Genomic DNA, 12,673 nt, shown 5'->3' on the forward strand with positions numbered 1-12,673 from the left:
AATAATGGTGCTAATGAGCTGAATTGTACCTCTATCAAACAAAATTCATATAGTATTACTCCCAGGATCTCAGAATGTAAGCCTATTTGGAAAGGGAATTGTTAAAGAGGTGACTAAACCAAAAAAGAGGCCACAACAGTGGGTCCTTATACAATGCATCATAGAAGAAGATGGATGAAGGAGGACATAGCCAATTGCAAACCAAGGTGAAAGGCTTCCTTCATGGCATCCCAGCCTTGGAAAGGGCCAGCTCAGCCCAGAACCTTGATCTGAGACTTCTAACCTATAGAATCATGAGAAAATCAACTCCATTGTTCAGGCCATCCAGTCTAACTTACGGCAGTCCTAGCAAAATACAAAGCACCCTTTGATCACAATCTTTTCCTATTTTGGGATCAGTGTTCAAAACTGCCTGTAGAACATTTTCATCTGTATATTTTATGAGGAACTTAAATAAACATGTCAACTACTTAAATGATCGTTTGCAACCTACCTGCTAGTCTTCTTTCCTTCCCCTACTGAATATTCAACAATGGAAGCTCAAACTGTCAGCATTCACTGACAGTCTTTAATGGAGATGTTAAAACTGAATAAAACATGATGTAGTGATAGTAACTGAAAATGAAGGCTTATATCATCTGTGAGCCTCTTATACATTTTAAATTATATACCCTTACTAACACTCGACAGGTTATGGAAAATCAAAGACTAAAACAAACAAGAGAAGAACTCCAAATACCGGAGAAAGAGGCCAGGTGTGGTGGTCACCTTCTATAATCCCAGAATGTAATTCACAGGAGACTAGATAGGAAGATCACAGTCCAAGGGTGGCCTGGGCAGAAGACCAAGAAGCTATTTGAAAAATAAGCTATTTTTTCAAAAGGGTTGGAATGTGGCTTATGTTGGAAGTGGCTCAGAAGACAAAAGAGACCCTGAATGCTATCCACAGTATCACAAAATAAAAAAGAAATGCTTTGCCAAATATTTCCAAAACAATCATGTTTATGTAAGTAGTAGTTAATTTGCCATTTTGAATTGAGAAATACACATGAGTAAGAATATAAGTGCGTAAACATAATTTGAGGGAAACCCTTACATAGCAAATATCCATGGAACCATGAACCAAGTCAAGAACTAGAAGACTGAGGTTGGGGCAGGTGGATGCCCTCCAAGATAGCAGATTAGAAGCAGGAGATTGGAATCTAGACAGATTCACCAGAAGAAATAGAACAGTGGGAATAGAGCTAGGTGTTGATAAAGACATTGGTTTAGTTGTAAAACAGAGACTTGAAAAGAACTGAAGAGGCTTTGGAGAGTGAAAGATGAACAGAGGCAAGAAAGACTGTCCCAGCATCAAGCACAGGAGGGCTATGGAGAAGGTAGGAGTAGGTGAAAGAAACAATAATGAAATGAGTTTATTAATGATAAAGAAGGTAGTCAAACTAACTGAGAAAGACTCAAATTAATAAAATTAAAGATGAAAATAGGAATAGTACAAAAGATAACATTCAGAGGCCTATTATAAGCAGCTTGGAAAGCATATTCCAATAAAGTAGAAAAACTAGCAGCTTATTTGTAGACACCATAACATTCCAAAATTAAATACATATAGAACATAAAAAAACTAGCAATGGGATTGAAACAGTCATATACAAGCTCCTATCAAAGAAAAACCCAGAATCAGACATGGCTAAATTAGTCATGGCTAATTAGTCATGGCTAAATTTGTGTAGACCTTTAAAGATGGCCTTATTTCAATGCTTCTCAAGATATTACATCAGATGCAAAGGGAAGGAATATTCTCATCCTCAATCTATGAAGCCAACATAACTCCAGTACCAAGGCAAGATAAGGTAACAACAACAGCAAAAAGGAAACTGTAGACCCATATGCTTAATGAGCACAGATGCCAAAATTCTCCATATAATAGTTGGCAGTTGAATTCAACAGCATTTGGAAAGATTATATAGCATGAGAAACTTGGTTTTATTCAATGGATGCAAAGATGGTTCAACCTACACAGATCAACAAATGTAATATAGCGGCCGTCTGCAATCCTAGCTACTTGAGAGGTAGAAATGGGGGAGATTTGTAGATGAAGTTCTGCCTGGGGAAAAAAAGTTAAAAAGACTTCATTTCAACCCATTAGCTAAGTGAAGTTATCAAAGTTATGAAGGAGGTGTAAATAGGAGAATTGTGGTCCGGTCTAAACCCTAAGGCCGTGTGCCTTTTGTCCAAGCTGGCCTAAACAACGATAGTATTTTTAGTTCTTGCGTGTCTAGGATGACAGGCATGGGCTACCATTCCAGCTGCTTATTAGTAGCGATGAAGTCTCACAGAGCTTTTGCCTGCTTTAGCATCCAACTGCAATCCTGCATTCTCAGCTTCCTAAGTAGTTAGGATGACAGCCATAAATCACATGCCCAGTTTAGAAATGTATAAAGTTTCTTTATTAGGAAAAAGGAAAACCTATTGACCTAAAATTAGTAATGTAATGTTCAGTTTATAACTCCATAACATCCTGTAAAAGGGAAACTTTGGAGACAGTAAAAAGAGCATTGGTGGCCAGACACTGGTGGCTCATGCCTGTCTGTGATCCTAGCTGCTTAGGAGACTGGGAGACCAAGATTGGAGGATCATGGTTCAAAGCCAACCAGTCCAGACAGAAAGTCTGTGAGACTCTCATCTCCAACTCCAATTAACAACCAAAAATCTGGACATGGAGCTGTGACTCAAGTGGTAGAATGCTAGCCTTGAGTAAAAAAGCTAAGGGACAGTGCTCAGACCCTAAGTTCAAGCCCTAACAATGGCACCTGTACACACTCACACATGTGTGCATGCACATATGTGCACGTGCCCTCCCCCCACAAATACACACACACACACACACACATTAGTGGTTCGTAGAGCAAGGAGAAAGGCTGAAAAAAAGCATTTCTCTGTATACTGTTTATAGTTTATCATGGTGGATATGTCATTATTGTCCAAATAGAAAACACAACACAAAGAATGATTCCCAAACTGTGGGCTTTGGAAGATGAGGATGTGTGCAACGATTTTAACAAAGGTTCCAGTCCCTTGGGGAAGGTAGTTAGGCAGGGAGGATTTCCACATGTGCCGGGACAAGGATTGTGCAGGAAGTCTCTATGCCTTCTGCCCAATTGTACTGACCACTTTTATGCACGTGAACGCATATGCCTTACCAAAATTAAATCATGAGGCCATGAAGAACCTCATTAGTCCAACTAAAGTTATGAAAATGAACTGACAGCTCACATCTGTTATCTTAGCTACTCAGAAGACTGAGATCTGAGGACTATGGTTCAAAGCTAGCCCAGGCAAGAAAGTCCATGGGACTCTTATTTCTAATTAACCACCAAAAACCCAGAAGTAGAGCTGTGGCTCAAGTAGCAGAGCACCAGCCTAGAGTGAAAAAACTTAAGAACAATACCTAGGCCCTGAGTTCAAGCCCCAGTGCCAGCACACATGCCAAAAAAAATCAGAGCAAGTTATTAATGAAGTATCTCCTAACATTAAAAAAAACCAGTGTTGTATTGTCTCCCTGTTGAATTTTACTAAGCTGCCAAAGAACAAAGGCTAATTCTTTAAATATATATATATATATTTATATATATATATAGGAAAGAGCATTTCCACATATACCCTGCTACCACAACTAGACAAGGATAAAAAAAGAAAGAAACCCTAAAAACTGGAGACTAATATCTCTGATAAACATAGATACAAAATTCAAAACTATATCAAAACATTGACATTGACAAGATGCATTATACTTATAAGCTGGTTTGTTCAATTGAAACCTCTTTGTACAACTACTTAAGGATTATAACCATTAATATTGAGACCTGATAAGAAGTATTATAACTTCAAGACCAGCCTGAGTTACATGGAGAGTTCCAGACCAGCATGGGCTAACTAGCAAGATTTTCTCAAGAATACATAAATAAAAAGGAAGAAAAAAAGTCATTATTTTCAAGTTGGTTTCATCCAAAGTATATAAGGCTGGTTCAACATATACAGATCAATAAACATTAACTTCTGAAGAATAGATCTATTACATCTCTATAATGAAAAAAACTTGATATATTTAGGCACTCATAGCTAACTACTACTCAAGAGGCTGAGATCTGAGTTCCATAGTTCAAAGCCAGCCTGGGCAGAAAACTCCACAAGACTATTATCTTCACGTGAGATCATTTTCTTCACTGTGAGATTATTATCTCCAGTTAACCACCCTAAAGCCAGAAATAGAGCTGTGATTCAAATGATAGAGTCCATCCTGAGTGACAAAGTTAAGGGACAGCATTTAGGCTGTGAGTTCAAACCCCAGTACGGTCCCCTTCCCAAAAAATGTGCTTGATAAAATTTTACATAGTTTCATGATCAAATCCCTAAACAAATTAGTTTGTAATGAGGCTAGTCCTCCAAATTCTAGCTAGTACAACTCCATCTTGCAACAAGTCACTATTCAGCTATTTTCTATGTCCCATTGCAGAAAATCGGAGCTATTCTTCCATGGTCAAAACAGCAAAATCTGAAATAAAAATAAGGACAGTGTGCATACAAATTTGATCAAAGCATCTTGATTAATGTCACCCCTTCCATCATTCTCCCCCATCTCTCCCAACCCCACCCACTCTCCCAAATTACCCAGTTCTATTTTTCCATATGTCCATTTGAGTATTCACACCCCCCCATTCCCCTCTCCATCCTAGACATACAATTTTCTCAGAGTCTGGTCTTATCTGTCTTGTGTTCAGCCTGTAGTTCTGTCTGCTGTCCCAACACTGGTTTCTGCTATAGATTTGCAACTATATAAAATGGAAGCTTGGTAGATGGGCAGTAGCAACTTTGCCTGGGACAACTTTCCATGAATGTAAATCTCCACAGTCACCCACAGCTCTGAAAATAACACCTGTTAAACCCACTGTCCCTATCAAATTGGATTTGAGTCATTTTGGAGCTGTTTACAGGCACATGATGCTTTAGCACTTCCCCAGGAAAGCCCCAGCATATAGGCATAATACAAGTTGTATATGACACACTTATAATAAGCAGAACACCAAATGGAAAAAAAGCCACATTTCCATTAAACCGGGAGCGGGCCAAGGTTGTCCAGTCTTGTTGTATTCATTCAACACTGTACTAGATTTAGCCAGAGCAGTTGAACAAGAGAAAGAAATAGAAGTCATATAAATGAGAAGAGAGGATGTCAGATTATTCTTATTTGCAGAAAATATGACTATGTATAGAAAAGCCTAAAGAATCCTCTAAAGGATATTTGAACTAATAAGTGAATTCAGTAGAGTGGCAACTACATTATCATACTAAAATCTGTTTTTATATACCAAAAACACTTCTGGGAAGGAAGTCATGAAAGCAAATTCATTCAGATTAGCCACAAAAATAAAATCAAATACCTGGGAATATATTTTACTAAAGAAGTAGAAGACCTCTATAATGAAATAAATTGAAAAACACAGAAAGACAGAAATGCCTCCAATGCTCATGAATTGAAACAATTCGTATTGGTAAAAATTTCTGTACTATTACATCACTTCAATCCTATGACATTCTGTACAGAACTAGAAAAAAAAAAAACTAACCTGGGTGCAGGTGGCTCAAGCCAGCAATCCTAGCTACTCAGGAGGCTGAGATCTGAGAATCGTGATTCAAAGCCAGCCCGGGTAGGAAAGTTCCTGGGGCTCTTATCTTCAATTAACCACCAAAAAAAAAAATCAGAAGTGGGACTGTGGCTCAAAGTGGTAAAGCACTAACCTTGAGCAAAAGCGCTCAAGGACAGTGCCCAGGACCTGAGTTCAAGCCAACATAAAAGGAAAAAAAAAAAAAAAAACGCTAAGTGACATGGAAACCCAAAGGGCCTTGACTAGCCAAAGCAATCTTGAGAAAAAAAGAAAAGTTGGAGTCATCAAAATGTGATTTAACAGCACGCTACAGAACTAAAGTAACCAAAAGGGCATGGTATTGTCCCCAAACCAGATACATAGACCAATATAACAGAATGGAGGTCTCAGAAATAAACCCACCCCATCTAAATCTAACTGATTCTTTTTGTTTTGTTTTGTTTTGTTTTGTTGGTTTTTTGTCAGTCATGGGCCTGAACTCAGCTTGGGCACTGTCCTTCAGCTCTTCAGCTCAAGGCTAGTGCTCTACCACTTGAGCCACAGAGCCCCTTCGGCTTTTCTGTTTATATGGTGCTGAGGAAACAAACCCAGGGCCTCATGCATGGAAGGCAAGCACTCTACCACTGAGCTACCTTCCCAGCCCCCCAACTGAATCCTTATATAAAGTTATACAAAAGAACAGACTTACTAATAAAATTGCTACTGGGGGTTCGGCACCATAGGTCACTCTAATCCTGGCTACTCAGGAGGCTGAGATCTAAAGATTGTGGTTTAATGCTAACTCAGGCAGCAAAGACCATGAGATTCTTATCTCCAATTAGGCAGCAAAAGGGCAGAAAGTGAACCATGCCTCAAGTGGTAGAGCATCAGCCTTGAGCAAATAAATAAATAAATCCTAAGAGACAATGCCCAGGCCCTGACTTCATGCCCCAGTAGCAGCATTTGCACACATGCATGTGCACAAGCGGATGTATGCTTGTGCACACATCCGCATATACACATACAAAAAGTACTTTACCCTCTCACCCTGTACAGGAATCAATAATATGAATCAAGGTCTAAATATAAAACCTGAAACAATTAGATGAAAACGTAAGGAAAATACCAGGCAGGGACTGCTATAGGCAAGGATTTTCTGGATATGACCTCCCAAAACATGTGGAACAAAAGCAAAATTAATGAGATTACAGCAGGGTGCTGGTGGATCATGTCTATAAGCCTAGCTACTCAGGAGGCTGGGATCTAAGGATTTGGGTTCGAAACCCCCCGCCCCACCAAGAGAGACATTCGCAGGATGCCTATCCTTTATTTAGCATTACTAATTCATTTCCCCCTCACTGTTAGAAAACAATCCCAGGAATATTCTAGGGCTTGATTTGATTAGCTCTGTGTCAATGAAAATACTGGCACTCCTGTTGTGTTAAAAAAGAAGACTCCTGGAGTCTTAAGTTTTTATTACAATGAACCCTGAAGGGGGTTGATTGAATAGTCTGATGATTTTCTCATTAACTGTGCAGACCTCTCCCACTTTAGCAGTTAGAATATAGAGGTGAATGTAATTTGTCATGACTAATAATAAATGACCTTTGAGATTAAGGATTACATTCCACAACCATTTGTAGTATTTTGAAATTCAAGATGGTAAAGTGGCTTACAACCTTGGCTGGATGCAACATTTACAATACTAATATCCAGGCTCTACCATTCAGACATGTATTGCTTTAAGTTAAAGATTTACAGTCACAAGAAATATTGGATAAGCCAGACACCAGTGGCTTATATCTGCTATCCTACCAACTCAGGAAGATGAGATCTGAAGATCAAGGTTCAAAGCCAGCCCAGGCAGAAAAGTCTGTGAGACTCTTATTTCCAATTACCCATCAAAAAGTCAGAAGTGGGGGCTAGGAAGGTGGCTCAGTGGTAGAGCGCTTGCCTTGCATACATGAGGCCCTGGGTTCGATTCCTCAGCACCACATAAGCAGGAAAAAAAAGCCAGGAGTGGCACTGTGGCTCAAGTGGTAGAGTGCTAGCCTTGAGCTGAAGAGCTGAGGGACAATGCCCAGGCCCAGAGTTCAGGCCCCACGACCGGATCCCCCCCCAAAATATTTTTTTTAAAAAGTCAGAAGTGAAATTGTGGATCAAAAGCATCAGCCTTGAGCAAAGAAGATAAAGGAAAGGGTAAAACTCTGATTTCAAGCCAGTACTGGTGAATAGAATGATCACATCAAACTAAAAACATTCTCCATGGCAAAAGAGTAAAGATAATCCATAGAATAGAATAGAATAGAAAAATATATTTGCCTACTCTTCATTTGATGGAGGTTTGATACTCAGCTTCTACACAAAACCCAAATATCTTAAGAATAGAAATTTTTAAATGAGAAAATAGTTCTTCTGAAAAGAATATAATTATCCAGTATATATATATAGGGGAAAAACTACCATTAGGTATCAGGGCAATGAACATTGAAATTACAATGAGCTAGGCATCACACCTGTATTCCTAGCTACTAAAGAGGCTGAGATCTGAAGATCATCATTCAAAGCCAGTCTAGGAAGGAAAGTCCATGATATTCTTATCTCCAATTAACCATCCAAAAACAGGGTTCATTGTGCTGTAGTTCAAGTAGTACAGTGCTAGTCTTGAATGCAAAAGCTCAGGGACAGTGCCAGACCCAGAGTTCAAGTCCCAGTACTGGTATAAAAAAATTACAATAAGATACCATTACGATAAGACACCCCAGTTAGTAAGCTCTTATGAAACACAAACTAGATAGATAGATAGATAGATAGATAGATAGATAGATAGATAGATAGATAGATAGATAGATAGATAGATGATAGATAGATAGAGATAGATAGATGAGAGATGATACAGAGAGATGATATAGACAGATAAACAATAGATGATAGACATGTAGATGATAGATAATAGAGATAGATAGATAATAGATTTATGGATGGCTGGATGGATAAATGATATGACCATACACAAAGAATCCTATCATTTGTAACAAAATGGATAGAACTAGAGGAGATGCAGAATGACAAGTATTGAATGTTCTCACTCATTTGCAGAAATTTGAAAAGAAACTTCATTAGAAGGTAGATAGCAGTTTCTATAGATTGAGAAGTACGCAGGAGAATGGAAAGTGTGAAGCTAGATTCAATCAGTGCACACTCTGTGTGGATAGATATATATTTATCTCCACTAACATATAATAATGCATTCCAATACAAATTTTAACAGTCTGAGTATTTTTCTTTGTATGTATGTGCCAGTCCTGGGGCTTGAACTCAGGGCCTGGGTGCTAGTCTTTGAGCTTTTGTACTCAAGGCTAACCACTCTATCATTTGAGCCACAACTCCATTTCTGGCTCTTCTGGTGGATAATTGCAAATAAAAGTGTCGTGGACTCCAGGAAACTGCCTGGGCTGGCTTTGAACTGTGATCTTCAGATCTCAGCCTCCTGAGTAGCTAGGATTACAGGCATGAACCACCAGTGCTTGGGGGAATTATCACAAAATCACTCCCAGCTCTTACTACACAAATGTCAACAGGTGTTTAAAGTAGTTGGATATGCTTCCAGGCTCCTAGGTCTCTGCTCACTGATACCCAGTCTATAAAGCAGGTCCCTTAGTCTTCACTTAATTTCTCCTTGGAATAATCAGAATATTAGACCCACCTTTGAACTTCAAACTTTAAAACACTCCTTCTTCTGAGCACTAGTGCCTCTAATCCTTGCTACTGAGGAGGCTGAGATCTGAGGATTGGGGTTCAAAGCCAGCACAAGCAGATTCTTATCTCCAATTTACCAGCAAAAATCCTGAAGTGGAGCTGTGGCACAAGGGGTAAAGCACCAGCCTTGAGAGCAAAAGTCAAGGGAGAGCTTGAAGTTTTTGTTCAAGTGTAGCACAAAAACAAAGAAAACACTCCTTCCTCTTTTTTTTTTTTTGTGGTTGTCGGTCGTGGGGCTTGAACTCTGGGCCTGAACGCCGTCCCTCAGCTCTTCAGCTCAAGACTAGAACTCTACCACTTGAACCACTGCGCCACTTCTGGTTTTCTGGTGGTTTATCGGAGATAAGAGTCTCATGGAACTTCCTGCTCAGGCTGGCTTTGAACCGCGATCTTCAGATCTCAGTCTCCTCAGTAGCTAGGATTATAGGAGTGAGCTGCCAGCATCCGGCACTCCTTCTTCTTAACAATAAATATAAAGACCTAAAAGTTAGTTTAGGGAGAAGGATAAAGAGAATCTGTAAAGAATATGTTCTCCACAAATACTTTGAGGAGGAGTAAGTGCTAACAATTTTTTATCTTTCTGTGTTTGAGGACACTGATACATAGAGAGACTAAATAAGAGCAAGCTGAACTACCCAATCAAGAGGAAAAACATTAGTTCCTCCTGCCTATGTATTTGCATAAGGAGGTTTTCCCATAAACTTTGGACTTAATTCTAGCAAGTCATTAACATCTTAGATTGAGTATTCCCTTATGTTGTTTATTATGTGTAATTGTGTTACATAAATGCCCTCAGCACTGGGCACCAGTGGCTTTCACGCCTGAAATCCTAGCTACTTGAGAGGCTGAGATTTAAGGATTATGGTTTGAAGCCAGCGTGGGAGGAAAATCCTTGAGACACTTATCTCCAAAAAGCTGGACATATAGCTGTGGCTCTAGTGGCAGATTGCCAGCCTTTAAGTGAAAAATTCAAGTGAGAGGGCAAATTTCACAGATTTTCTTGCCCAAACTAGCTTCTGTCCTCAATCCTCAGATCCCAGCCTCCTGATTAGTTAGGATTGTAAGTGTGAGCAATTAGTAGCTGACTTCAAATTATACTTTTATTTTTCTAAAGGCACCCATGAAAAGAGACAGGGAGAAAAGTAATTTCAGCCTTCCTGTCTCAAATTGTTCAAATCCCAGGACTAGTTTTAAAAAAAACACCAGGAAGTGATGGGGAGGGGAAACAAAGGAGGAGGCTGCAATGCTTGGTAAGAAATGTACTCATTATCTTGCCCATGTAATTGTAACCCCTCTGTACAGTATGTTCACAATAAAAAAATATGAATTAAAAAAACCACCACCTCAATGTTTCAAGTCCTGTCATCTTTCTTTCTTCCTGTTTACATTATCTTTAAAGTATAAAAGTTATCTGAATTTAATGATTTGCAACTCAATTTATATGATTACAGCCTGGAAAGTCATCTTCTTTGCATGTAATGTCAATAACCCAAAAGGAAAATGCAAAATATACAATGCCAGCAGCCAACAAATGCTCTGTAATTGACATGTGTTAACTATTTTATGGAACAATTTTACATGCTTATGTAAAATAATGAGAGCAGTTAGCCAAAATGTGATTGATTTGATTTAAACGCTCAATATAATTCATTTACAGGGACACATCTGCTAAAACCATGTTTAGTTTTGGAGTAAACGTACATCAACAAAGATATTCTATTGTGTGACCAAAGCTTATATTTATATTTGAAATTAAAGTCTTTTTGATAAACACAGTGTATTGAACACCAAAGAAACATCCAGTTTTACTCAGCCACAAAAAAGAACACATAAAGCTGAAATGGTCTCATTTATTGATAATTTCCTACTGCAAGACAAAGAATTTATCAGAAATTTTCACTTTTTTGTCCCCTATTGAGGCTTGAACTCAAGACCTGGGCACTGTCCCTTAGCTTTTAAGCTCAAGGCTAACACTTTACCATTTGAGCCATAGCTTCATTTCTGGCTTTCTGGTGGTTAGTTGGACATCAAAGTCTCAAGGACATTCCTGCCCAGGCTAACTTCAAATGACAATCCTCAGATCTTAGCATCATCAATCTAGATTACAAGCATGAACCACCAGCACTCTGTTTACAACTACCATTTTGACAGAAGGAAATCTCCTGCTATTACAGATTGACAGGGAATTTTGAGCAGTAAATTTGGAAAAAAGAGTACAAGTAGAACACTACAAAAAAAAAGACAACAAAGATTGGAGACATAACAGTTGAAATTATTTTTCTCCCTACATTTACTCATGTGTGTCTTTAGAAAAGTAAAAACATAATTTGAAGCCAAGCACCAGTGGCTCACACCTATAATCCTAACTACTCAGGAGGCTGAGATCTGAGGATTGAGGATCGAAGCCAGCCTGGGCAAGAAAGCCTGTGAAACTCTTTATCTCCAATTAATCAACAAAAAGCCAGAAGTAGAGCTATGGCTTACGTGGTAGAGTGTCAGCAGTGCATGAGTGCCCAGGCTCAAAGTTAAGCCCCAGTACTAGCAATAATAATAATTATAATAACAATTCCAGTTGTAGATTTTGAAAAGCTTTGGCATGTGTAGAATTGTCATCGATGGTATGAAGGCACAAATACCACAGAGATACATACCACACAGTAATACACAAATTATTAAATACCTGGGAATACAGCTGATATCTAGCATGAAATATCTTGTCTCTGGTCTTGTGTGAAGCTTGCTTTGGATTAGATTGTGCGTGCATTATTTTGGCATCAGATCCCCAAGTCCTGAAACTCACCCAGTATTGTCCAATTCAATCAAAAGACAAGGGGTTGAGGGCAGAAAAAACAAATTCATTTGAAAATCAATTATTGGGGTCATAGCTCAGGTAATATAGTGCATGTTTTGCAAAAGAGAAACCGAGTTCAATCCCTAGTAAAACTAAAACACAGAACAAATGACAAAAACAGCACCCAGAATATCACGTGGTGATACATGCCAGTAATGCCAGCTACCTGGGTTGTGGAGGCAGAAGAAATGCATGCTTCAAGTCACCACAGGAAAAGATTGTGAACTACTATCTCAAAAAAGCAACCAAACAACAACAAAAAGGTCTACAAAGGTTGGGTGGGGTGTCTGGGCTATAGATCACATGATATGCAATGCCCTGGGTTCAATTCTCAAGTGTTCCAAAACAAAAGGAGAACAAAGAGAAAATTGAGAAGATGGAAGGCCTCTGGCCAAAGGCCATCCTGCAGGGCGGGAGT

Source organism: Dipodomys ordii, unplaced genomic scaffold, assembly GCF_000151885.1.
Source record: "Dipodomys ordii isolate 6190 unplaced genomic scaffold, Dord_2.0 Scaffold42, whole genome shotgun sequence".
NCBI lineage: Eukaryota > Metazoa > Chordata > Mammalia > Rodentia > Heteromyidae > Dipodomys > Dipodomys ordii.